This window comes from Pseudophryne corroboree, chromosome 7 (assembly GCF_028390025.1).
Source record: "Pseudophryne corroboree isolate aPseCor3 chromosome 7, aPseCor3.hap2, whole genome shotgun sequence".
NCBI lineage: Eukaryota > Metazoa > Chordata > Amphibia > Anura > Myobatrachidae > Pseudophryne > Pseudophryne corroboree.
The window spans coordinates 47,216,557-47,244,297 of NC_086450.1; the positions used below are offsets into that span (position 1 = coordinate 47,216,557).

At 49.1% G+C, this 27,741-nt stretch overlaps 1 protein-coding gene across 2 annotated transcripts in view; it reads left to right on the forward strand.

Annotated features, from left to right (window-relative positions):
• Positions 1–27,741, forward strand: part of LOC134944515 (uncharacterized) — a 463,054-nt gene that overhangs the window by 417,994 nt on the left and 17,319 nt on the right. The window lies entirely within an intron of this gene.

The following is a 27,741-nucleotide window of genomic DNA, read 5'->3' on the forward strand; positions in this document are numbered from 1 at the left end:
GCGGCAGGTTGCGGCGGCCGGCGTTAAGAAGCCCATAGGCTTCTATAGGATATCGCCATCCAAAGATGGCGATACCCTCATGGGCGAAAACGCGTCGGACAGGGGTTAGTACATATGAAAATGTGATAAAACCCACCGAAAATGGGGGTTTTATCGCATTTTCCCTTTAGTACATGCCGCCCATAGGCACCCACTAAGAAAGGATTTTTCTAAATTACACACACAGGGCGGGATGTATTAACATACATCGCCGCACCTCGCCGGTTACCGCAGCGATGTTGATCGCGTATGTACTAACATATGCGATCAACATCGCGATGCGGTGACGGAGGCCCCCCGCGATACCTGTTAGGTGGTCTGCGGGGGGTCTCCGTCACCTCCATGGGGCCCCCACACTGCCTTGATGCCGGGTAGCAGCAGCAGGCTGCCCCCGGCGCCTCCTCCTCCCCCCTGCAGCCGGAAGGACGTGCGGCTGCGTTGCTAGGGGGAGGAGGAGATTACCTTCCGGGTCCGGGGCATCATTGAGGAAGGTAAGCTGGGGGGGAGGGGGGGAGGCGTCTGCGGCGGTGTCGACGGGTTGCGGCGGTCGGCGAAAAAAAGCCCATAGGCTTCTATAGGGTATCGCCATCCAGAGATGGCGATACCCTGGACGCCGAAAACGCGGCGGTAGGGTGTTAGTAAATATGAAAATGCGGTAAAACCCCCGTTTTTGGGGGTTTTACCGCATTTTTGCTTTAGTACATCCCGCCCACAAAGAGGTTAAAAGGGGTGAGATGATTATTGGGAATTCCCCCCTCACAGAGGAGAGTTAAGACAGTCCAGCCAGCCGGGGCTATATGGAATGCATGGTGTTGGTGATACCAAGTCGCGGAGGGGGGAGGACACAGTGCTCTGTTCCTAGACTGCCTTGCCAGTGGCAGTTGCAGAGCAGTCCATTATTCAAATAGGGGAGCCACATCAACTGCCACCCCTAAACACTGCCAAACATCGCTGGGTGTGGCTCCCCTATTTGAATAATGGACTGCTCTGCAACTGCCACTGGCAAGGAAGTCCAGCCTTACGGTACAGGACATTTTGTGATGAGTCAGTGGTATTTGCCTTTTATATATAGCTATAGATTTCAGATATAAGTACTTAACCAACCTATTTACAGTCAGAAGAGGATAGTGTCTCAATTATCAGAGGTTAACGTGTCACCTAAACTAAACATTGCCAAACCTCTCAGAAAGCAATAGGAGGAAAGGAGAGATATTTTGACTTTTAAATGCAAGCTTGATAGTCAGCAACTTCTTATCTGCTGTGTAAAGGGTACCGACAGATCTCCCAGTGACCATAAGTGTGCGAATATCTTTACCTTTTTACCTCAAAGGAGGAGCCTTAAGGAGAGTGAGAAGCTAAGCAAGGACACCTAGGGCCCTTTGGAATAGAGTCAGCCTATCCCTGCAAACCTTACATATTTAACATAAAGCGGGCGGAGCTTGGCCTGTCGTCCCAGCATTTACAGCACTGAGCAGGGCAGGATCAGAATCAGGATGGGGCAGAGAAGGAGGCGGATTATTCTCCTCAGTGTCAGCCTTTTGACAGCATCAATTCGGGAAAGGCCCGCCTGGAGGTGTGGCCTGACAAAGATTGACAGCGACGGGCAGAGCATGTCCTGTTGTAAGTCTAATTGTTGATCTTCTGTGATAAACTAACCAGTTAACGTTAGGTATATCCGGTTGCCTAGAAAATAAGACACAGAGACTACAGATTCCCGTACAATAAAATCTGTTCATTGTTTTGGTGTGTTCTCGGGCGGTTTCATGGAGAGGCAGCCTGGCCATTCTCCAGCCTGAAGGAAAGACTAAAAATGTAGTTTACCAGGAAGTCCTTCAAATTTAAAGTTACACGCATGGAAATACTTGAAAGCACGGGTATTCAGATAGTGTGTGTATGTATATATATTAGAGATGAGCGCCGGAAATTTTTCGGGTTTTGTGTTTTGGTTTTGGGTTCGGTTCCGCGGCCGTGTTTTGGGTTCGACCGCGTTTTGGCAAAACCTCACCGAATTTTTTTTGTCGGATTCGGGTGTGTTTTGGATTCGGGTGTTTTTTTCCAAAAAACCTAAAAAACAGCTTAAATCATAGAATTTGGCGGTCATTTTGATCCCAAAGTATTATTAACCTCAAAAACCATAATTTCCACTCATTTTCAGTCTATTCTGAATACCTCACACCTCACAATATTATTTTTAGTCCTAAAATTTGCACCGAGGTCGCTGTGTGAGTAAGATAAGCGACCCTAGTGGCCGACACAAACACCGGGCCCATCTAGGAGTGGCACTGCAGTGTCACGCAGGATGGCCCTTCCAAAAAACCCTCCCCAAACAGCACATGACGCAAAGAAAAAAAGAGGCGCAATGAGGTAGCTGTGTGAGTAAGATAAGCGACCCTAGTGGCCGACACAAACACCGGGCCCATCTAGGAGTGGCACTGCAGTGTCACGCAGGATGTCCCTTCCAAAAAACCCTCCCCAAACAGCACATGACGCAAAGAAAAAGAAAAGAAAAAAGAGGTGCAAGATGGAATTGTCCTTGGGCCCTCCCACCCACCCTTATGTTGTATAAACAGGACATGCACACTTTAACCAACCCATCATTTCAGTGACAGGGTCTGCCACACGACTGTGACTGATATGACGGGTTGGTTTGGACCCCCACCAAAAAAGAAGCAATTAATCTCTCCTTGCACAAACTGGCTCTACAGAGGCAAGATGTCAACCTCATCATCATCCTCCGATATATCACCGTGTACATCCCCCTCCTCACAGATTATCAATTCGTCCCCACTGGAATCCACCATCTCAGCTCCCTGTGTACTTTGTGGAGGCAATTGCTGCTGGTCAATGTCTCCACGGAGGAATTGATTATAATTCATTTTAATGAACATCATCTTCTCCACATTTTCTGGATGTAACCTCGTACGCCGATTGCTGACAAGGTGAGCGGCGGCACTAAACACTCTTTCGGAGTACACACTTGTGGGAGGGCAACTTAGGTAGAATAAAGCCAGTTTGTGCAAGGGCCTCCAAATTGCCTCTTTTTCCTGCCAGTATAAGTACGGACTGTGTGACGTGCCTACTTGGATGCGGTCACTCATATAATCCTCCACCATTCTTTCAATGGGGAGAGAATCATATGCAGTGACAGTAGACGACATGTCCGTAATCGTTGTCAGGTCCTTCAGTCCGGACCAGATGTCAGCATCAGCAGTCGCTCCAGACTGCCCTGCATCACCGCCAGCGGGTGGGCTCGGAATTCTGAGCCTTTTCCTCGCACCCCCAGTTGCGGGAGAATGTGAAGGAGGAGATGTTGTTGACAGGTCGCGTTCCGCTTGACTTGACAATTTACTCACCAGCAGGTGTTTGAACCCCAGCAGACTTGTGTCTGCCGGAAAGAGAGATCCAAGGTAGGCTTTAAATCTAGGATCGAGCACGGTGGCCAAAATGTAGTGCTCTGATTTCAACAGATTGACCACCCGTGAATCCTTGCTAAGCGAATTAAGGGCTCCATCCACAAGTCCCACATGCCTAGCGGAATCGCTCCGTGTTAGCTCCTCCTTCAATGTCTCCAGCTTCTTCTGCAAAAGCCTGATGAGGGGAATGACCTGACTCAGGCTGGCAGTGTCTGAACTGACTTCACGTGTGGCAAGTTCAAAGGGCATCAGAACCTTGCACAACGTTGAAATCATTCTCCACTGCGCTTGAGACAGGTGCATCCCACCTCCTATATCGTGCTCAATTGTATAGGCTTGAATGGCCTTTTGCTGCTCCTCCAACCTCTGAAGCATATACAGGGTTGAATTCCACCTCGTTACCACTTCTTGCTTCAGATGATGGCAGGGCAGGTTCAGTAGTTTTTGGTGGTGCTCCAGTTTTCTGTACGTGGTGCCTGTACGCCGAAAGTGTCCCGCAATTCTTCTGGCCACCGACAGCATCTCTTGCACGCCCCTGTCGTTTTTAAAAAAATTCTGCACCACCAAATTCAAGGTATGTGCAAAACATGGGACGTGCTGGAATTGGCCCAGATTTAATGCACACACAATATTGCTGGCGTTGTCCGATGCCACAAATCCACAGGAGAGTCCAATTGGGGTAAGCCATTCCGCGATGATCTTCCTCAGTTGCCGTAAGAGGTTTTCAGCTGTGTGCGTATTCTGGAAACCGGTGATACAAAGCGTAGCCTGCCTAGGAAAGAGTTGGCGTTTGCGAGATGCTGCTACTGGTGCCGCCGCTGCTGTTCTTGCGGCGGGAGTCCATACATCTACCAAGTGGGCTGTCACAGTCATATAGTCCTGACCCTGCCCTGCTCCACTTGTCCACTTGTCCACATGTCCGTGGTTAAGTGGACATTGGGTACAACTGCATTTTTTAGGACACTGGTGAGTCTTTTTCTGACGTCCGTGTACATTCTCGGTATCGCCTGCCTAGAGAAGTGGAACCTAGATGGTATTTGGTAACGGGGGCACACTACCTCAAGAAATTGTCTAGTTCCCTGTGAACTAACGGCGGATACCGGACGCACGTCTAACACCAACATAGTTGTCAAGGCCTCAGTTATCCGCTTTGCAACAGGATGACTGCTGTGATATTTCATCTTCCTCGCAAAGGACTGTTGGACAGTCAATTGCTTGGTGGAAGTAGTAAAAGTGTGCTTACGACTTCCCTTCTGGGATGACCATCGACTCCCAGCAGCAACAACAGCAGCGCCAGCAGCAGTAGGCGTTACCTGCAAGGATGCATCGGAGGAATCCCAGGCAGGAGAGGACTCGTCAGAATTGCCAGTGACATTGCCTGCAGGACTATTGGCATTCCTGGGGAAGGAGGAAATTGACACTGAGGGAGTTGGTGGGGTGGTTTGCGTGAGCTTGGTTACAAGAGGAAGGGATTTACTGGTCAGTGGACTGCTTCCGCTGTCACCCAAAGTTTTTGAACTTGTCACTGACTTATTATGAATGCGCTGCAGGTGACGTATAAGGGAGGATGTTCCGAGGTGGTTAACGTCCTTACCCCTACTTATTACAGCTTGACAAAGGGAACACACGGCTTGACACCTGTTGTCCGCATTTCTGGTGAAATACTTCCACACCGAAGAGCTGATTTTTTTGGTATTTTCACCAGGCATGTCAACGGCCATATTCCTACCACGGACAACAGGTGTCTCCCCGGGTGCCTGACTTAAACAAACCACCTCACCATCAGAATCCTCCTGGTCAATTTCCTCCCCAGCGCCAGCAACACCCATATCCTCCTCATCCTGGTGTACTTCAACACTGACATCTTCAATCTGACTATCAGGAACTGGACTGCGGGTGCTCCTTCCATCACTTGCAGGGGGCGTGCAAATGGTGGAAGGCGCATGCTCTTCACGTCCAGTGTTGGGAAGGTCAGGCATCGCAACCGACACAATTGGAGTCGGACTCTCCTTGTGGATTTGGGATTTCGAAGAACGCACAGTTCTTTGCGGTGCTGCTGCTTTTGCCAGCTTTAGTCTTTTCATTTTTCTAGCGAGAGGCTGAGTGCTTCCATCCTCATGTGAAGCTGAACCACTAGCCATGAACATAGGCCAGGGCCTCAGCCGTTCCTTGCCACTCCGTGTGGTAAATGGCATATTGGCAAGTTTACGCTTCTCCTCCGACAATTTTATTTTAGGTTTTGGAGTCCTTTTTTTACTGATATTTGGTGTTTTGGATTTGACATGCTCTGTACTATGACATTGGGCATCGGCCTTGGCAGACGACGTTGCTGGCATTTCATCGTCTCGGCCATGACTAGTGGCAGCAGCTTCAGCACGAGGTGGAAGTGGATCTTGATCTTTCCCTAATTTTGGAACCTCAACATTTTTGTTCTCCATATTTTAATAGGCACAACTAAAAGGCACCTCAGGTAAACAATGGAGATGGATGGATTGGATACTAGTATACAATTATGGACGGGCTGCCGAGTGCCGACACAGAGGTAGCCACAGCCGTGAACTACCGCACTGTACTGTGTCTGCTGCTAATATATAGACTGGTTGATAAAGAGATAGTATACTCGTAACTAGTATGTATGTATAAAGAAAGAAAAAAAAACCACGGTTAGGTGGTATATACAATTATGGACGGGCTGCCGAGTGCCGACACAGAGGTAGCCACAGCCGTGAACTACCGCACTGTACTGTGTCTGCTGCTAATATAGACTGGTTGATAAAGAGATAGTATACTCGTAACTAGTATGACTATAAAGAAAGAAAAAAAAACCACGGTTAGGTGGTATATACAATTATGGACGGGCTGCCGAGTGCCGACACAGAGGTAGCCACAGCCGTGAACTACCGCACTGTACTGTGTCTGCTGCTAATATATAGACTGGTTGATAAAGAGATAGTATACTCGTAACTAGTATGTATGTATAAAGAAAGAAAAAAAAACCACGGTTAGGTGGTATATACAATTATGGACGGGCTGCCGAGTGCCGACACAGAGGTAGCCACAGCCGTGAACTACCGCACTGTACTGTGTCTGCTGCTAATATATAGACTGGTTGATAAAGAGATAGTATACTCGTAACTAGTATGTATGTATAAAGAAAGAAAAAAAAAACACGGTTAGGTGGTATATACAATTATGGACGGGCTGCCGAGTGCCGACACAGAGGTAGCCACAGCCGTGAACTACCGCACTGTACTGTGTCTGCTGCTAATATATAGACTGGTTGATAAAGAGATAGTATACTCGTAACTAGTATGTATGTATAAAGAAAGAAAAAAAAACCACGGTTAGGTGGTATATACAATTATGGACGGGCTGCCGAGTGCCGACACAGAGGTAGCCACAGCCGTGAACTACCGCACTGTACTGTGTCTGCTGCTAATATATAGACTGGTTGATAAAGAGATAGTATACTCGTAACTAGTATGTATGTATAAAGAAAGAAAAAAAAACCACGGTTAGGTGGTATATACAATTATGGACAGGCTGCCGAGTGCCGACACAGAGGTAGCCACAGCCGTGAACTACCGCACTGTACTGTGTCTGCTGCTAATATATAGACTGGTTGATAAAGAGATAGTATACTCGTAACTAGTATGTATGTATAAAGAAAGAAAAAAAAAACACGGTTAGGTGGTATATACAATTATGGACGGGCTGCCGAGTGCCGACACAGAGGTAGCCACAGCCGTGAACTACCGCACTGTACTGTGTCTGCTGCTAATATAGACTGGTTGATAAAGAGATAGTATACTCGTAACTAGTATGTATGTATAAAGAAAGAAAAAAAAACCACGGTTAGGTGGTATATACAATTATGGACGGGCTGCCGAGTGCCGACACAGAGGTAGCCACAGCCGTGAACTACCGCACTGTACTGTGTCTGCTGCTAATATAGACTGGTTGATAAAGAGATAGTATACTACTAATATTATATATACTGGTGGTCAGGTCACTGGTCACTAGTCACACTGGCAGTGGCACTCCTGCAGCAAAAGTGTGCACTGTTTAATTTTAATATAATATTATGTACTCCTGGCTCCTGCTATAACCTATAACTGGCACTGCAGTGCTCCCCAGTCTCCCCCACAATTATAAGCTGTGTGAGCTGAGCACAGTCAGATATATATATACATTGATGCAGCACACTGGGCTGAGCAGTGCACACAGATATGGTATGTGACTGAGTCACTGTGTGTATCGTTTTTTTCAGGCAGAGAACGGATATATTAAATAAAACAAACAACTGCACTGTCTGGTGGTCACTGTGGTCGTCAGTCACTAAACTCTGCACTCTCTTCTACAGTATCACAGCCTCAGGTCAATCTCTCTCTCTCTCTCTCAACCCTAATCTAAATGGAGAGGACGCCAGCCACGTCCTCTCCCTATCAATCTCAATGCACGTGTGAAAATGGCGGCGACGCGCGGCTCCTTATATAGAATCCGAGTCTCGCGAGAATCCGACAGCGTCATGATGACGTTCGGGCGCGCTCGGGTTAACCGAGCAAGGCGGGAGGATCCGAGTCTGCTCGGACCCGTGAAAAAAACATGAAGTTCGTGCGGGTTCGGATTCAGAGAAACCGAACCCGCTCATCTCTAATATATATATATATATATATATAATGTGTATATATATATATATATATTGTGTGTGTATATATATATATATATATATATATATATGTATATAAATTAGGCATTTGTAATGACAGTAATTCCAGTGCTGTTATAATATTTATAATCACCACATTTTATATATAAAACTATTCATTATATTAATGTTTTATTTATTTTGGTAGCGAACTTGCACACTATGGGCCAGACGGATTCGAGCGGATCTCACTTAATGGATGCAAATACTGTAGTGAGTTACTGCATACCAGTGGCGTGCGGTGAGGTCAGTGGCTGGTGAGGCACTGGCTGGTGTGTGAACAAAATGTGTAGGGGTCGCCGTGGGTGCGGCGCTATTAAGTTAATGGAAGATCTGGACAACAAAATAGCCATGGTGTTGTGTGTAACTAAACACTTACATGCCCTGAAACTCTGGGGCTGTCTGGCAACTTTTAGCCTGGGGGACAAACACAAGCATTTGGCCCCTGCTTTTCTACCAGTAAACTGCAATGGAAAAATTTGTGCAACAAAACATTTGCAGCAGTGGTTTATCTAATGTGGGTGTGGTTTAAGAAACCATTTAAATATATTTAAGAAATCCTTTGTCAAAAGGCTATAAACTAATACAAAGCCTACTAGCATAATAGAGACCTCTGTGCAATAAATATATTTAAAATCAGACTCCAAATCCACGATATAGGGACAATGGGGGTGATTCAATTCAGCTCAATATAAATAGTGCAAGGAAGAAGGTCCCGGAGCTATTCAATTGACATGCTGTTCAGCCTCACTAGAGGATTTCTTCTCGTACCACTCCTGAGGTGCCAGCAGAAATGCAACTAAACTAGTGCCGTGATGCTGTTTTTTGCCTTAGGCCGTGTGCAACCAGCCGGCATTTAAATTAGAGAATTCCAGTTTCTCTAACGTCCTAAGTGGATGCTGGGGACTCCGTCAGGACCATGGGGAATAGCGGCTCCGCAGGAGACAGGGCACAAAAATAAAGCTTTAGGATCAGGTGGTGTGTACTGGCTCCTCCCCCTATGACCCTCCTCCAAGCCTCAGTTAGGTTTTTGTGCCCGTCCGAGCAGGGTGCAATCTAGGTGGCTCTCTTAAAGAGCTGCTTAGAAAAAGTTTTTTAGGTTTTTTATTTTCAGTGAGTCCTGCTGGCAACAGGCTCACTGCATCGAGGGACTTAGGGGAGAGAATTTCAACTCACCTGCGTGCAGGATGGATTGGATTCTTAGGCTACTGGACACCATTAGCTCCAGAGGGAGTCGGAACACAGGTCTCACCCTGGGGTTCGTCCCGGAGCCGCGCCGCCGACCCCCCTTACAGATGCTGAAGATTGAAGGTCCGGAAACAGGCGGCAGAAGGCTCTTCAGTCTTCATGAAGGTAGCGCACAGCACTGCAGCTGTGCGCCATTGTTGTCACACACTTCACACCAAGCGGTCACGGAGGGTGCAGGGCGCTGCTGGGGGCGCCCTGGGCAGCAATATTTTATTACCTTAAGGCAAAAGAATACATCACATATAGCCATTAAGGCTATATGTATGTATTTAACCCATGCCAGTTATCTAAATCCACGGGAGGAAAGCCCGCCGAAATAGGGGGCGGGGCTTATTCTCCTCAGCACACAGCGCCATTTTCCTGCTCAGCTCCGCTGTGAGGAAGGCTCCCAGGACTCTCCCCTGCACTGCACTACAGAAACAGGGTAAAACAGAGAGGGGGGGCATTTTTTGGCGATATACTGGATATATTCAAGCTGCTATAAGGAACAACACTTATATAAGGTTGTTCCCATATATATTATAGCGCTTGGGTGTGTGCTGGCAAACTCTCCCTCTGTCTCCCCAAAGGGCTAGTGGGGTCCTGTCTTCGATAAGAGCATTCCCTGTGTGTCTGCTGTGTGTCGGTACGTGTGTGTCGACATGTATGAGGACGATGTTGGCGTGGAGGCAGAGCAATTGCCGATAATGGTGATGTCACCCCCCAGGGAGTCGACACCGGAATGGATGGCTTTGTTTATGGAATTACGTGATAATGTCAGCATATTACAAAAATCAGTTGACGACATGAGACGGCCGGCAAACCAGTTAGTACCTGCCCAGGCGTCTCAGACACCGTCAGGGGCTGTAAAGCGCCCTTTACCTCAGTCGGTCGACACAGACCCAGACACAGACACTGAATCTAGTGTCGACGGTGATGAAACAAACGTATTTTCAAGTAGGGCCACACGTTATATGATCACGGCAATGAAGGAGGCTTTGCATATCTCTGATGCTGCAAGTACCACAAAAAGGGGTATTATGTGGGGGGTGAAAAAACTACCTGTAGTTTTTCCTGAATCAGAGGAATTAAATGATGTATGTGATGAAGCGTGGTTTAACCCAGATAGAAAAATGCTAATTTCAAAAAAGTTATTAGCATTATACCCTTTCCCGCCAGAGGTTAGGGCGCGCTGGGAAACACCCCCTAGGGTGGATAAGGCGCTCACACGCTTATCAAAACAAGTGGCGTTACCGTCTCCGGATACGGCCGCCCTCAAGGATCCAGCAGATAGGAGACTGGAAACTACCCTAAAAAGTATATACACACATACTGGTGTTATACTGCGACCGGCCATCGCCTCAGCCTGGATGTGCAGTGCTGGGGTCGTCTGGTTGGATTCCCTGACTGAAAATATTGATACCCTGGATAGGGACAGTATTTTATTGACTATAGAGCAATTAAAGGATGCTTTCCTTTATATGCGAGATGCGCAGAGAGATATTTGCACTCTGGCATCGAGAGTAAATGCGATGTCCATATCTGCCAGAAGGAGTTTATGGACGCGACAGTGGTCAGGTGATGCGGATTCCAAACGACATATGGAAGTATTGCCGTATAAAGGGGAGGAATTATTTGGCATCGGTCTATCGGATCTGGTGGCCACGGCAACTGCCGGAAAATCCACCTTTTTACCTCAGACCCCCTCCCAACAGAAAAAGACACCGTCTTTTCAGCCGCAGTCCTTTCGGTCCTATAAGAACAAGCGGACAAAAGGACAGTCATATCTGCCTAGGGGCAGAGGAAGGGGTAAGAGAGGGCAGCAAGCAGCCCCTGCCCAGGAACAGAAGCCCTCCCAGGGTTCTGCAAAGCCCTCAGCATGACGCTGGGGCCTTACAAGCGGACTCAGGAACGGTGGGGGGTCGACTCAAGAATTTCAGCGCACAGTGGGCTTGCTCACAGGTGGACCCCTGGATTCTGCAGGTAGTATCTCAGGGTTACAGGTTGGAATTCGAGAAGTCTCCCCCTCGCCGGTTCCTAAAGTCTGCTTTGCCAACGTCTCCCTCAGACAGGGCGACGGTATTGGAAGCCATTCACAAGCTGTTTGCTCAGCAGGTGATAGTCAAGGTACCCCTCCTACAACAGGGAAAGGGGTATTACTCCACGCTATTTGTGGTACCGAAGCCGGACGGCTCGGTAAGACCTATTCTAAATCTGAAATCTTTGAACCTGTACATACAAAAATTCAAGTTCAAGATGGAGTCACTCAGAGCAGTGATAGCGAATCTGGAAGAAGGGGACTTTATGGTGTCCCTGGACATAAAGGATGCTTACCTGCATGTCCCAATTTGCCCTTCACATCAAGGGTACCTCAGGTTCGTGGTGCAAAACTGTCATTATCAGTTTCAGACGCTGCCGTTTGGATTGTCCACGGCACCTCGGGTCTTTACCAAGGTAATGGCCGAAATGATGATTCTTCTGCGAAGAAGAGGCGTATTAATTATTCCTTACTTGGACGATCTCCTGATAAGGGCAAGGTCCAGAGAACAGCTGGAGGACGGAGTAGCACTAACCCAAGTAGTGCTGCAACAACACGGGTGGATTCTGAATTTTCCAAAATCTCAGTTGACCCCGACAACACGTCTGCTGTTCCTGGGAATGATTCTGGACACGGTTCAGAAAAAGGTGTTTCTTCCGGAGGAGAAAGCCAGGGAGTTATCCGAACTTGTCAGGAACCTCCTAAAACCAGGGACAGTGTCTGTACATCAATGCACAAGAGTCCTGGGAAAGATGGTGGCTTCTTACGAAGCGATTCCATTCGGCAGATTCCACGCACTAACTTTTCAGTGGGATCTGCTGGACAAATGGTCCGGATCGCATCTGCAGATGCATCAGCGGATAACCTTATCGCCACGGACAAGGGTGTCTCTTCTGTGGTGGTTGCAGAGTGCTCATCTGTTAGAGGGCCGCAGATTCGGCATACAGGACTGGGTCCTGGTGACCACGGATGCCAGTCTGAGAGGCTGGGGAGCGGTCACACAAGGAAGAAACTTCCAGGGAGTATGGTCAAGCCTGGAGATGTCTCTTCACATAAATATACTGGAGCTAAGAGCGATTTACAATGCTCTAAGTCTGGCAAAACCCCTGCTTCAGGGTCAGCCGGTGTTGATCCAGTCGGACAACATCACGGCAGTCGCCCACGTAAACAGACAGGGCGGCACAAGAAGCAGGACAGCAATGGCAGAAGCTGCAAGGATTCTTCGCTGGGCGGAAGATCATGTGATAGCACTGTCAGCAGTATTCATTCCGGGAGTGGACAACTGGGAAGCAGACTTCCTCAGCAGACACGATCTACACCCGGGAGAGTGGGGACTTCATCCAGAAGTCTTCCACATGATTGTGAACCGTTGGGAAAAACCAATGGTGGATATGATGGCGTCCCGCCTCAACAAAAAACTGGACAGGTATTGCGCCAGGCCAAGAGATCCTCAGGCAATAGCTGTGGACGCTCTGGTAACACCGTGGGTGTTCCAGTCAGTGTATGTGTTCCCTCCTCTGCCTCTCATACCAAAAGTACTGAGAATTATACGGCAGAAGGGAGTAAGAACGATACTAGTGGCTCCGGATTGGCCAAGTAGAACTTGGTACCCGGAACTTCAAGAGATGCTCACGGAGGATCCGTGGCCTCTACCTCTAAGACGGGACCTGCTTCAGCAGGGACCGTGTCTATTCCAAGACTTACCGCGGCTGCGTTTGACGGCATGGCGGTTGAACGCCGAATTCTAAAGGAAAAAGGCATTCCGGAAGAGGTCATTCCTACACTGGTAAAAGCCAGGAAGGAGGTGACTGCACAACATTATCACCGCATTTGGAGAAAATATGTTGCGTGGTGTGAGGCCAGGAAGGCCCCCACGGAGGAATTTCAACTGGGTCGATTCCTACATTTCCTGCAAACAGGATTATCTATGGGCCTCAAATTGGGGTCCATTAAGGTTCAAATTTCGGCCCTGTCGATTTTCTTCCAGAAAGAATTGGCTTCAGTTCCTGAAGTCCAGACTTTTGTAAAAGGAGTACTACATATACAGCCCCCGGTTGTGCCCCCAGTGGCACCGTGGGATCTTAATGTAGTCTTGGATTTTCTCAAATCCCATTGGTTTGAGCCGCTCAAATCGGTGGAGCTGAAGTATCTCACATGGAAAGTAACCATGCTACTGGCCCTGGCTTCAGCCAGGAGAGTATCAGAATTGGCGGCTTTATCATATAAGAGCCCATATCTGATTTTCCATACGGACAGGGCAGAACTGCGGACGCGTCCTCATTTTCTGCCTAAGGTGGTGTCAGCGTTTCACCTGAACCAGCCTATTGTGGTGCCTGCGGCTACTAACGAGTTGGAGGATTCCAAGTTGTTGGACGTGGTCCGAACATTGAAAATATATATTTCAAGAACGGCGGGAGTCAGAAAGTCTGACTCACTGCTTATATTGTATGCACCCAACAAGATGGGTGCTCCTGCTTCTAAGCAGACGATTGCTCGTTGGATTTGTAGCACAATTCAACTTGCACATTCTGTGGCAGGCTTGCCACAACCTAAATCTGTCAAGGCCCATTCCACAAGGAAAGTGGGCTCATCCTGGGCGGCTGCCCGGGGAGTCTCGGCATTACAACTCTGCCGAGCTGCTACTTGGTCAGGGGCAAATACGTTTGCAAAATTCTACAAATTTGATACCCTGGCTGAGGAGGACCTTGAGTTCTCTCATTCGGTGCTGCAGAGTCATCCGCACTCTCCCGCCCGTTTGGGAGCTTTGGTATAATCCCCATGGTCCTGACGGAGTCCCCAGCATCCACTTAGGACGTTAGAGAAAATAAGAATTTACTTACCGATAATTCTATTTCTCGTAGTCCGTAGTGGATGCTGGGCGCCCATCCCAAGTGCGGATTGTCTGCAATACTTGTACATAGTTATTGTTACAAAAAAATCGGGTTGTTATTTGTTGTGAGCCGTCTGTTCAGAGGCTCCTACGTTTGTCATACTGTTAACTGGGTTCAGATCACAAGTTATACGGTGTGATTGGTGTGGCTGGTATGAGTCTTACCCGGGGTTCAATATCCTTCCTTATTGTGTACGCTCGTCCGGGCACAGTATCCTAACTGAGGCTTGGAGGAGGGTCATAGGGGGAGGAGCCAGTACACACCACCTGATCCTAAAGCTTTATTTTTGTGCCCTGTCTCCTGCGGAGCCGCTATTCCCCATGGTCCTGACGGAGTCCCCAGCATCCACTACGGACTACGAGAAATAGAATTATCGGTAAGTAAATTCTTATTTTCTGCGACTAAAATATGTGGCTTAAGGCACGTTAACTGCCATCTCTCGACTAAGGGCCTAATTCAGACCTGATCGCAGCAGCAAAATCTTTCCCTAATGGGCAAAACCATGTGCACTGCAGGGGGGCAGATATAACATGTGCAGAGAGAGTTAGATTTGGGTGGGTTATATTGTTTCTGTGCAGGGTAAATACTGGATGCTTTATTTTTACACTGCAATCTAGATTTCAGTTTGAACACACCCCACCCAAATCTAACTCTCTCTGCACATGTTACATCTTCCCCACCTGCAGTGCACATGGGGGGTAATTCCAAGTTGATCGCAGCAGGATTTTTGATAGCAATTGGGCAAAACCATGTGCACTGCAGGGAGGGCAGACATAATGTAATATCTCTATAAAAGGGTTCGTACCTGAAACTCTGTCGGTCTCGTAATCGGCCGTATCCACTCTTCAATGATGTCTTGGCCAGCGTCTATTCTTCTCCTCACCTGTAAGGCTGGGGCAGAAGGACCAGGAGAACCCCGGAAGGGCAACCCAAACCCAATGTGCTCAAGGACCACGACACATGGAGACGGTGACAACCATTTATTGCACTGACGATATCAGTCACCGCTGTAACTCAATTTTCATTAAACACAGTTGCATAGGTTGAACATTATTACAATAACCTGAGTCTTTCCCTGTCTTATAACAACATTCACAGTTTTAACACCTCGAAGGTATAACTTTGACCAAATCAAACAATCAAATACTTCACCCGTACTACCAATCATTTGGAGAATAATGTCCTATTAGGGTAAAGTATGTCCTGGCAGTAACGCGGGAGCCCTCCCTAAACTGTCCACGAGGGGGGGGGCGTTATATGCTGGACCGTAATGTTCAGTTCCTGCGCCCCAGGTGCGTTTGCGGCCAATGTCTCTCTAATAGACTGCTTATACTGAAACAGAGGACTTCTAAGGAGGCGTCAGTGGACGCAAGGTAAACAGTTGTAAACAGGCATGCAAAACCACTTTCTCCATAATACAGAATAGCAGTAATGATTCACGGTACCAACCGCATTTGTATCCACAGAAAGGTAAGTCAGTTATCATCCAGTGATATAAACTAGTAAACAGACCAGTTCTGGCTTGCACAGTAAGAACAGGGGTTTGCACAGTCCTGTTACCTTTTGTTGAACTGTGCTGTAACAACCGGGTGCAGTATAAGTGTGAAGGTCATAACATGGACCCGTTAGGAGGCGCTATTACATAGGGAGAGTCTTTGACGGAGCTGTTTAGGGTTAGGGGCGTCCCCCTTTTCTGACAGGCGGCAGTTAATGATAACCCTCTACTTTACATGGAAACATCTATGAAGACCCAGGTACAGTACTTCTGTACTTGGGGTTCCTGTAACCCGGATAGCTGGGGTATTGGGGATAAGTGAGAGTACCTGCGGTATATTCGTTGCTCCTGCTGTCTGCAGCCGTGCTCCCAGTCACTGCAGCCTCTCCCGTATGACTGTTGTTAGGGGAATCCTCTTCCCACGCGATCTCCCCCCTTCCGGATCTCCAGCCCTTGTGCCGTGGCGTCTTTGATGTTGGGCAGGTGTCAGGAAGCCTCTGTGACCTGAGCCACCTCCCTCTCTTGTACACGCGGCGGTGTTGTTCCTTTTCTCCGGCCGTGGCAGGCAGCGGCGAGTCCGGCGGGTGGGCGCGCTCTCTTCGTTCCCCTCACACCGCGGTCCTTTCTTTCTCCGTCTTACCGCCTCTGCCCCGATCTCCTCAGTTCACTGTTCTCTCAGTCTCCTCACTGCCTGCTCACTCTCCTCAGCTCACTGTTCTGCAGGCTGCTGCAGGACAACCCTTTTATAACTTTGCATTCCCAGGACCACATTCTATCTGGGATTTCCCGCTCTTAGTTTGCAAAAGGGTGAGTCATGCCCTTTGCATTTTGCAGACTGATCTGTATTGCTATGAGCTGTGCTGTTAACTCCTTCTGTGCTGCAAGCTGTAGGCTGCTGGCACAGTGCTTATGCAACTCCAGCAAACATTTTACTTTTATTAAAGTCATGCTGGCACCTGTAGTGCCACAGTTGATTTGGGTTGCAGTTTCAGGGTATCACATGCACCCCAGCTAAAATATTGCGTGTCCTCACGCCTATGGCAGCAGGCCAAAGTCTCTAATATAAATCTCAATTTAAGCATAACAATAAACAGGTGTAAACAAATCGGATATAAGTATACAGTGGAAACGGTTAACAGTTTACTCCCTATACCTTAAAGGCGGGACGCCCTGGGTGCTGCGTCCTGACCTTCTGGTCTCAACCCCAGGGATGTCGCTCTCGTCAGGAGCGGTAATTAGGCTAGGCCGATCCTGGTCTTCAACAGGCCCATTGAACACCGGGTTTGGCGTTATGGGTGGGGCTGAATACGGTGGTGGTAGTCCACCCATAAACACTAAGAGCTCCATGGGATCGTGTAAGGGTATGCCCCCTAGGGTCTCCCGTCCCTCTGCCACAGGTGGATCTGCGCTTCTCATTGGTAACTCTACGGTACAGAGCTTGAGTTGGTCTCTTGGTACCACGCTGACTGGACCTTCCGGGCCCTTATGGATCTTGTAGGTGTATCGGTCGCCCTCAGGAACACTGATCACGACGTACGGGCAACTTTCCCACATAGCGTCAAGCTTGCTGGTACAGTGATTCCGTTTCTTCCAGACAAGGTCCCCAGTCTTCAGTGCCTCCGGTCGGATGTGGGCATTGTAGTTTATCTCTTGGCGCTGCTGGGCATGCTCAATTCTTTTTATTACAATTTCTCGGGCAGCTTCTATCCTCCGCTGGTGCTCACAGACCCAGTCGGTCTTTGGGTCGATGGGAGGGACCACAGCAGGGGTCAATTCCAGGTCCTGGGGTAATTTGCCTCGTCGGCCGAACATGAGGTAGTACGGTGTGAAGCCGGTAGAGCAATGTTCAGTGTTGTTGTAAAGATAGGTTAATTCGGGGAGTACGGTCGGCCACTTGGTGCGATCTTCTGCCACCAGGCTCCGGAGCATCCCGATGAGGGTCTGGTTAGCTCTTTCGCACAATCCATTCCCCTGTGGGTGATAGGCTGTGGTCCGAGCTTTCCGACAGCCGTAGTAGGAACACAGTTCGTGAAACAACTGCGACTCAAAGGCAGGGCCTTGGTCGGTCAAGATGCAGTCTGGATACCCATAGGGCCTGGCAAAGTGCTTCAAAAACAGTTCAGCAGTGGTTTTTGCAGTGAGGTCTTTGGCCGGGACGGCTACTAGGAATTTACTGTAATGGTCCGTTATTGTAAGGGCATACAGATATCCATTGGTGCTCGGCTCCAATTTCACGTGGTCCAGGGCAACAATTTGTAGTGGATGTTGACTCTTAATGGGATGCAGAGGATCCTTTTGGGTAATGTCGGCCTGCCTTTTCCTTGTGCATGGAACACAGTCGCGGCACCATCTTTCTACATCTTCTCGCATGCCCACCCAGAAATACCGTGTGCGTAGGATAGCTTCAGTCTTTTGTGTGCCGAAGTGCCCGGACTTGTCATGGTAGGCCGTGAGCAGAAGAGCAGCTTGATCTTTGGATACAACCACCTGAGTGACTGGTTGGTGGGTACTTGGATCTATGCTGGTACGCACTAGGATCCCCTCCTCCAAGTGAATGCGGTCCCTATGCCGTAGTAACTTTATCAATTCCGGGTCGGCTTTATCCCGTTGGGCCCGGGTCAATGGGCGCCGCTGGTGCAACAAGGCCACAAGTTCCCTCAGCACTGGATTCTTCCGCTGCTTCTCGCGCCAGTCGACTGTGGGAGCATCCAGTAGGGCATTCTCCACTCGTGGAGGTCCGGTGACGGATAGGGGGTCTGACGTGACCGTTCGTCCCTTTCGAGAGACTTTAAACACCGGGGTTTCGACATCCTCATCCACATCTCTATCTTCCTCTGTAATGTCCACGGTGGGTAACCGGGAGAGGGCATCGGCGTTCCCGTTGGACTTCCCACTTCGGTAGGATACGGTGTACTGGAAATTTGCTAATCGGGATACCCATCTCTGTTCCAGGGCTCCGAGCTTAGCAGTGGACAGATGTGCCAGCGGGTTATTGTCCGTCATGATGACGAACGGCGTGGCGGCCAGATAGTGTTTAAACTTCTCGGTGACGGCCCAGATGAGGGCGAGTAACTCTAGCTTAAATGCGCTGTAATTCTCACAGTTACGCTCGGTCTTGCGGAGGCCCCGGCTGGCGTATGCAATCACTCTTTCCCGCCCGTCCTGCACCTGGGAGAGTACGGCCTCTAAACCCCGGTGACTAGCATCTGTGTAAACTTGAAATGGTTGTTCATAATCGGGATAGGCCAACAACGGGGCTTCGATTAAGGACGTCTTCAACCGATGAAAGGCTCGCTGCTGTTCCTCTCCCCAACATACCAGGGACGACCCTCTTCGCTCATGACCCGATTGGCCTCTGAGTAATTCGTGCAACGGGGCTGCCACTGCGGCAAATTGTTCAATGAAGCGTCGATAGTACCCCACAAATCCCAAATAGCTTCGGACATCTCTGACGGTCTTGGGGACTGGCCAGTCCTGAACGACTCTGATCTTCTCCGGATCGGGCATCACGCCCTCAGCGCTGACGACATGCCCCAGATACTGGACCTTGGGTTTGAGCAGGTGACATTTGCTCGGTTTAAGCTTCAGGCCGCAGTGGATCAACTGTTGGAACACTTCTTCCAAATGTCGCAGATGGTCCTCGTAGTTTCTGGAGAAGATTATCACATCGTCGAGGTACAGCAGGACCATCTCGAAGTTGCGGTGTCCGAGACAATGCTCCATGACACGTTGGAAGGTGGCCGGGGCGTTGCAGAGTCCAAATGGCATCCTTAGGAATTCGAATAAGCCCATTGGCGTAGTGAAGGCCGTCTTCTCAATGTCTTCAGGGGCCATTTGGACCTGCCAGTAGCCGCTGGTGAGGTCCAGTGTGGAGAAATACGCCGCCGTCTTCAAGGCTGTCAGAGATTCTTCGATTCGGGGAAGCGGATAGGCGTCCTTGTGGGTTGCAGCATTGAGCCTGCGATAATCTACGCAGAAGCGCAGGCTACCGTCCTTCTTCTTCACTATCACCAGTGGAGCGGCCCATGGGCTGTGGCTTTCACGGATGACTCCAGCCTCTTTCATTTCCGCAATCATGTTCCTCACTGGCTGGTACATAGTTGGGGGGAGGGGTCGGTGGCGTTCCTTGATAGGAGGGGTTGTCCCGGTGGGAATGTGATGATACACTTCATCCGCTTGACCAAAATCCGAAGGGTGTTGGCTGAATGCAGCAACGTTGCGTCGCACCAGCTGTAATATTCCATCTCTTTGGTCAGTGGGGGTGTCAACATCGCCAATCTGGATCTCGGCCCACCATGGGGGTTCTTCCTCAGCCGCCGACTTTTCGCCGTCTGCCGCTCCTGATTGAGCCATGGTTACCCCCTGTCTCACGATGTCTTGGAAGTCGATCCAACTGACTTTCGCCACTGGACAATACTTGTAGAGTCTGATGGCATATGAGTGTGGGTTCAGAAGACGGACTGGTACCCTCCCGTGTACCACCTTGGCTAGTGTCCTCGCCACAGCGAACGGCTGTTGTCCGTCCCGGTCACAGGGTTCCACCAGAGCCTCGTAGTTTCTTCCCCCCGGACCAATTCTCGTTTTGCACCACACCACTTGCTCCGAATTCGGTTTCAACAGAACAGGTTGGCGGTCGGTGATTCGGGCTTTTCCAATCTCACCCTGACCATTAATGAATTTCCTTCGGCCCTCTAGTACTTTGATGGTCTGTTGCAGGGCCTTTCGCTCCTTAGGGGTCGCGGTCTTCATCTCGTGTCGCAGGGCTTCTACTAGTTCCTCTGGACAGTTTCGCAGAATGTTCATGCCTAGGATCACGGGTGGCAAGTGTGCGTTGGGCGCCGTGGTGATGAGGTATCCTTGGCGGGTCAGGGCGGCGTTTCCTACTTTCACGTCGGCTTCCCAGTAGCCTTGGAAGGCGATGGGTTGTCCATTGCTGGCTAGCAAGTGGAGCCATGTTGTGGGTGGGGACACAATGGTAGCTTCGTCCCAGTGTTGGAGGAACTCCGTGAATCGGATTGTAGAGACTTGTGAGCCCGTATCCAAGAGAGCTGGTATCTCGATCCCATTGATGCGGATGTTCAGGTGAGGGCACTCTCCTACATACTGGGGCCACCAATCCCGCGATGGCGGACCTGTCAGTGGTTCTCCTCCCGAGGGTCGGTCCCTCGCCTCGGGGTCCCCCCGTTTAAAGGGTCAAGTGGGCAGTTCCGTTCGATGTGTCCGCTCTGGTGACATCCCCTACAAATCGGTCGACCCTGTGGGTCAAACCGATTGGTAGGCCTTCGGCCTGACTCCCTCGTGACCTCCCATCGAGGGTGGCGTCTTCCACCGCGTTCTTGACGCCCTTCTCTGCGTCGGCTTCCACTTGGTTCTTTGCAGAGTTCTTCCAGCTTCTGGCTCATCCGAGACAGGCTGAGCGTCATTTCTGACATCTGTCGGTTAAGGGTTTCGATAGGGTCTTGCCCTGTTGGGGCCTGTGCCTGCTGAAGGACTGCCCCCGCTCGGGTAGTGGTGTCTACATTCTTGTACGAAGGGGTGCTCTGGAGGCTTTCTTCGTCCACTTTCCTTGGTGTCTCGTCGTCTTCAGCCTCGTTGCCCTGATTCATTCCTAAGATCTGTAGAACATCTTCTTTAAATGCAGAGAAGGAACTGTCCGGTTTTTGGCGTTTCCACATTCGTAATTGTGACCGAATTGCTTCACCTTGTGCTCCTTCCATAAATAAATTAATTAGGGTGTCATTGGTCAGTCCGGCATCCAGTGGATCTAGTGTTCGTACAGCCCTCAAGGCTTCCTGTAGGCCTAGTGCAAACTCCCGTAGAGATTCGCCTGGTCGTTGCTTTCTTGCGTACAGACGGCTTTTTAGTTCTGCTACCGTTCTGCATTCAAATATGTTCCTTAATTTCTGGAGTATACAATCTGCACTCTTCTTCTCCGTATCCTCCCATGCTTCTACTTCCCTCAGTGCTGGGCCGGTTAATTGTCCCTTCAGGATCTCTACTTTTTGTTCTTCCGTGAGCGTTTATAGGCGGAACATGGAGAGCATTTTGTCTTTGAATGCCTTGAAAGTACTTGAGCCAGGGACTTGTTTTCCTGCATATGTCGGCAACCATGAGGCCCCAAAGTAATATGGCATGGTGATCGGTGATGCCGTTGTCCCTGTCGGATTTCCGGGTGCCGCTGGTGGTTGTCCCTGTGCCGAGGACAACTCCGGAACATCTGGGTTCGACATCTTGAAACGATCCTGTTCGCGGACGCCAAGTGTAATATCTCTATAAAAGGGTTCGTACCTGAAACTCTGTCGGTCTCGTAATCGGCCGTATCCACTCTTCAATGATGTCTTGGCCAGCGTCTATTCTTCTCCTCACCTGTAAGGCTGGGGCAGAAGGACCAGGAGAACCCCGGAAGGGCAACCCAAACCCAATGTGCTCAAGGACCACGACACATGGAGACGGTGACAACCATTTATTGCACTGACGATATCAGTCACCGCTGTAACTCAATTTTCATTAAACACAGTTGCATAGGTTGAACATTATTACAATAACCTGAGTCTTTCCCTGTCTTATAACAACATTCACAGTTTTAACACCTCGAAGGTATAACTTTGACCAAATCAAACAATCAAATACTTCACCCCTACTACCAATCATTTGGAGAATAATGTCCTATTAGGGTAAAGTATGTCCTGGCAGTAACGCGGGAGCCCTCCCTAAACTGTCCACGAGGGGGGGGGGGCGTTATATGCTGGACCGTAATGTTCAGTTCCTGCGCCCCAGGTGCGTTTGCGGCCAATGTCTCTCTAATAGACTGCTTATACTGAAACAGAGGACTTCTAAGGAGGCGTCAGTGGACGCAAGGTAAACAGTTGTAAACAGGCATGCAAAACCACTTTCTCCATAATACAGAACAGCAGTAATGATTCACGGTACCAACCGCATTTGTATCCACAGAAAGGTAAGTCAATTATCATCCAGTGATATAAACTAGTAAACAGACCAGTTCTGGCTTGCACAGTAAGAACAGGGGTTTGCACAGTCCTGTTACCTTTTGTTGAACTGTGCTGTAACAACCGGGTGCAGTATAAGTGTGAAGGTCATAACATGGACCCGTTAGGAGGCGCTATTACATAGGGAGAGTCTTTGACGGAGCTGTTGAGGGTTAGGGGCGTCCCCCTTTCTGACAGGCGGCAGTTAATGATAACCCTCTACTTTACATGGAAACATCTATGAAGACCCAGGTACAGTACTTCTGTACTTGGGGTTCCTGTAACCCGGATAGCTGGGGTATTGGGGATAAGTGAGAGTACCTGCGGTATATTCGTTGCTCCTGCTGTCTGCAGCCGTGCTCCCAGTCACTGCAGCCTCTCCCGTATGACTGTTGTTAGGGGAATCCTCTTCCCACGCGATCTCCCCCCTTCCGGATCTCCAGCCCTTGTGCCGTGGCGACTTTGATGTTGGGCAGGTGTCAGGAAGCCTCTGTGACCTGAGCCACCTCCCTCTCTTGTACACGCGGCGGTGTTGTTCCTTTTCTCCGGCCGTGGCAGGCAGCGGCGAGTCCGGCGGGTGGGCGCGCTCTCTTCGTTCCCCTCACACCGCGGTCCTTTCTTTCTCCGTCTTACCGCCTCTGCCCCGATCTCCTCAGCTCACTGTTCTCTCAGTCTCCTAACTGCCTGCTCACTCTCCTCAGCTCACTGTTCTGCAGGCTGCTGCAGGACAACCCTTTTATAACTTTGCATTCCCAGGACCACATTCTATCTGGGATTTCCCGCTCTTAGTTTGCAAAAGGGTGAGTCATGCCCTTTGCATTTTGCAGACTGATCTGTATTGCTATGAGCTGTGCTGTTAACTCCTTCTGTGCTGCAAGCTGTAGGCTGCTGGCACAGTGCTTATGCAACTCCAGCAAACATTTTACTTTTATTAAAGTCATGCTGGCACCTGTAGTGCCACAGTTGATTTGGGTTGCAGTTTCAGGGTATCACAATAACATGTGCAGAGAGAGTTAGATTTGGGTGGGTTATATTGTTTCTGTGCAGGGTAAATACTGGCTGCTTTATTTTTACACTGCAAATTAGATTGCAGATTGAACACACCACACCCAAATCTATCTCTCTCTGCACATGTTATATCTGCCTCCCCTGCAGTGCACATGGTTTTGCCCAATTGCTATCAAAAATCCTGCTGCGATCAACTTGGAATTACCCCCATGGTTTTGCCCATTAGAGAAAAATTTTGCTTCTGCAATCAGGTCTGAAATAGGCCCTAAGTGCAGGGTGCGCTGGGGACAAATGAATAGCTCTGGGACCTACTTCCCGACGCTTTTCATATCGAGCTGAATTGATTTGCCCCTTTGTAGGGTGCCGTTGTTAGCTCTCAAACGTCACCATAGCACATCACCAGTATCTCTCATACTCTCATCTAATTGAATTTCCCACTACGGATCAGTGAAATCCCTATAGAGGAGGAAGATATTGATTCATCAGTAGTTTAGGATCAGTGTTATAAGGCATTCACTGAAAACTGACAGCTTGTATAAAACTGCATAATGCTCCTTTTTTACTCTTCTGCGGATATGCGTCCATACATATAAAGCCGTTTACACCATCTAAATATGGGGTAACCAAATGGGGCCAAACACCGAAAAGCTTCACTTTTCAGAGTTTGGTACATAGGGATCAGATCGTAGTCCCCATTGATAATAATGGGGATTGCCATCTGCAGGAGCTTACTGAGAAATCTATAATTTTAGGGAAAAAAAGCTTGATCAACTGGCCCCCATGAGGGAAATGTATTATAAGATTATTTACCACTCCAGTAATGCAGCCTCTGGTTTACCCATTTTCCATGTGAAGCTGGAAGTAATATTACCAAAACTATTAAAATGCCAAAGAGGATGAGTGAAATCCACCTCTGCGGTGATTCCAGCCAGCCCTGTGGTACTGCAGTAGCTGCAGCTTTCCAGTAATGGCAGGCAAATAGCACATGTGCAAGACTGACAGTCCTAATGGCGCTTGCGTGAATCAGTCAGCGCTGACGCATGTGCATGAGAGCATTCAAAGACCTTCGTACTGTTGACGCCACAGCAAAAAAAAAGACTCTAGTAGCAGCTCACAGGCGTCTTCTGTTTTCCCAGTTGGCCACTGTTGACACACTGCACATATTTGCAGATAATCCTACTATGTGGTAAATTAATAAGCATAAAGGTGAGCACTTTAGGGGTCATTCAGACCTGATCACTCGCTAGCAGTTTTTTGCAGAGGTGTGATCAGACAGTCGCCGCCTACACGGGAGTGTATTTTAGCTGTGCAAGTGTGCGATCCCATGTGCAGCCGAGCGGAACAACTAAACTTTGTGCAGTTTCTGAGTAGCTCTGAACTTACTCAGCCACTGTAATGACTTCAGCCTGTCCGGGGCCGGAATTGACGTCAGACACTCGCCCTGCAAATGCTTGGACACGCCTGCGTTTTTCCAACCACTCCCTGAAAACGGTCAGTTGCCACCCACAAACGCCTTCTTCCTGTCAATCTCCTTGTGATCGGCTGTGCGAATGGATTCTTCGTAAAACCCATCGCACAGCAACGATCTGCTTTGTACCCGTACGCATCGTAGTTCTGACTTGATTGCAGCGCTGAAAAAAAAGCTAGCATGTGATCAGGTCTGAATGGCCCTCTTTGTTCTTTAAGTGCTGCTTGAATACCATTGTCATACAACAGTATTGCGCTGGCCATGTCATTACAAGTATGCAGAGACAAAAGAGAATAGTGATTTTTTTCTACACTAAATATATCTTCTATAGTGACAGTAGTGTCTAATTGCACCAGATCTAGCTTATTTGCCACTTATAAGTTGTTAATATGGGATGCGTTTTGCATCCCGGCAGTTAGGATGCTGGCGGTCATTTGACTGCCGTTGGAATCCCGACACCCCTCAGGAGACCAGTGCCGGGACACCGACATCCCGAAGGTGAGTATTGGGGTTGGGGTTAGGGCACAGGGGGGAGGGTTAGGCACTGGTGGGGGGGATGTTAGCCATAGCTGACAACCCCGGAGGGTTAGCCCTAGCCGACAACCCAGAGGATTAGGGTGTGGGGGGAGAGGAGTAAAATACTTACCCCCGTCTGCTGTTGGGATACCGTGGTCGGTCATCTGACCGCTGGCATCCATACCACCGGAATTCTATACCCAACCTGTTAATATATCTCCCCCTCACTATTATAAAAAAAATGAGCAATGCAGGCAGTGCCCATCTTTTCAGTCCCCTCCAGACAACCCCCTCCTACCCTTTCTCTTTTCTCTGAAGAACCCTGTAGAAAAATAGCTAACCTTAAGTTCCTGTGCTCTAATCAGCTCCGCTGCTCCTGGTATCTTCTCTCAGTGTCTCAGCTCTGTTATACGGTCCACGCTGCGGCTTTGCCGACACTTAGAGGGGCGGAAAGCCAGCTTTAATTGAACACTGCACAGCAATGTCTGCCGGGTCCCTCCTCCCTTTCGGGCAACAGTTGTAGGCTCCACTAGGGACATGATCCCCATGCTGGGCCGGTCAGGAAACAGGTGGAAGACACTACCCTGCTGCTCAGTGACCCTATCGGCAGCTGGCATGTCGCTTCTGGGCTGTGCAGGTGGATGATGGACCGTGGAGGAGGGGAGGAGAGGGAAGCTGGCTGCAGCGTACTGTAATGAGTCAGTCTGATTCCTTAGTACTGCTGCTGCCACTAGCCCCTTCATCGTGGTGGGCGCCGGTGAACTGCGCCGCCGCTGGCATCTTTTAAGGGACTGCTGTGTTTTGTTTTAAAGTTCTAGAAATGACGGGGGGACGGGGAGCTGCCTGACACTGACTTCCTACCTCCCTCAGTGACAGGGGCGTGCTTTCATATGGGCTGAAAACACGTCCCTGCACTGAGGCACATGTATAGGTGCCGCTTATACTGATATTTTTAATGGGCTTTTACAGCCCTCTGCTTGGCCCCGCCCCCTGTCTGCCCCCTGCTTCCGGCCATTTATATTTATTGGCAGTGAGAGGCACAGTTTGTGGTGCCTCCCAAAACAAATTAAACAGGGTTTAAACTGAAAAAAGTATTACATTAATATAAGAAGATACTTATGACACAGAATACAGTATGTGTCATAAGTATCTTATTTGTTTTAATGTCTCCCCTGCCTCCCCTGACTGCACGTCTCTGCTGCATACAGCACATGCGCAGAAACAAATGTACACATTTTTGAGTGAGTGGGATGGATCATGGCTGGAATTCTCTTTCCATGAAATGGGCGTTTCAGGGCATGAACTGGGCGGCGGCAATGCGATTGCATAGAACTGTTCTGTGCAGTGGGTGTGTCATCAGAGTGTGGTGGGCGTGTACCTAGTGGCGGAAGTACGAGGAAGGGAAGCCTACTTCTGTCAGATGAAGGTAGCAGCTGTATAAGGATAGACTGTGGGCGGAGCGGCTTTCTGCTTGAAGCTGCAAAGATCCCCATGTTAGAGCTACGGAAACTGACAGTAGCATAAGGTAAAAAGGGGCTCATTTATCAACGAGTGATATAACTCATTGCATATGATAAATGATGCACCAACCAATCAGCTCCCAACTGACGTGTTCAGCTCCTAACTGTCATGTGTTCAGCTCCTAACTGTCATGTGTTTCAAAAATGATAGGAGCTGATTGGCTGGAGCACCATTTATCATATACGAGTTTTATCATTCACGAGTTTTATCACTTGTTGATAAATGGCCCCTAAATCTGGCTTCTGCTGTATCACGCTAATACAGCCACTTTGCGTCCAACTCAGAATCAGCCCCATAAAATACAAATGGTCGGTAACATTAATGGGGTCTATTTACTAAGGGGTCTATTCGTGAAGCAGTGAAAAGCCTGTTATGCGCTAAATAGGGCTTTTCTCTGCTCCCTCTAATTCATGTAGCATCTTTCCGCCCCT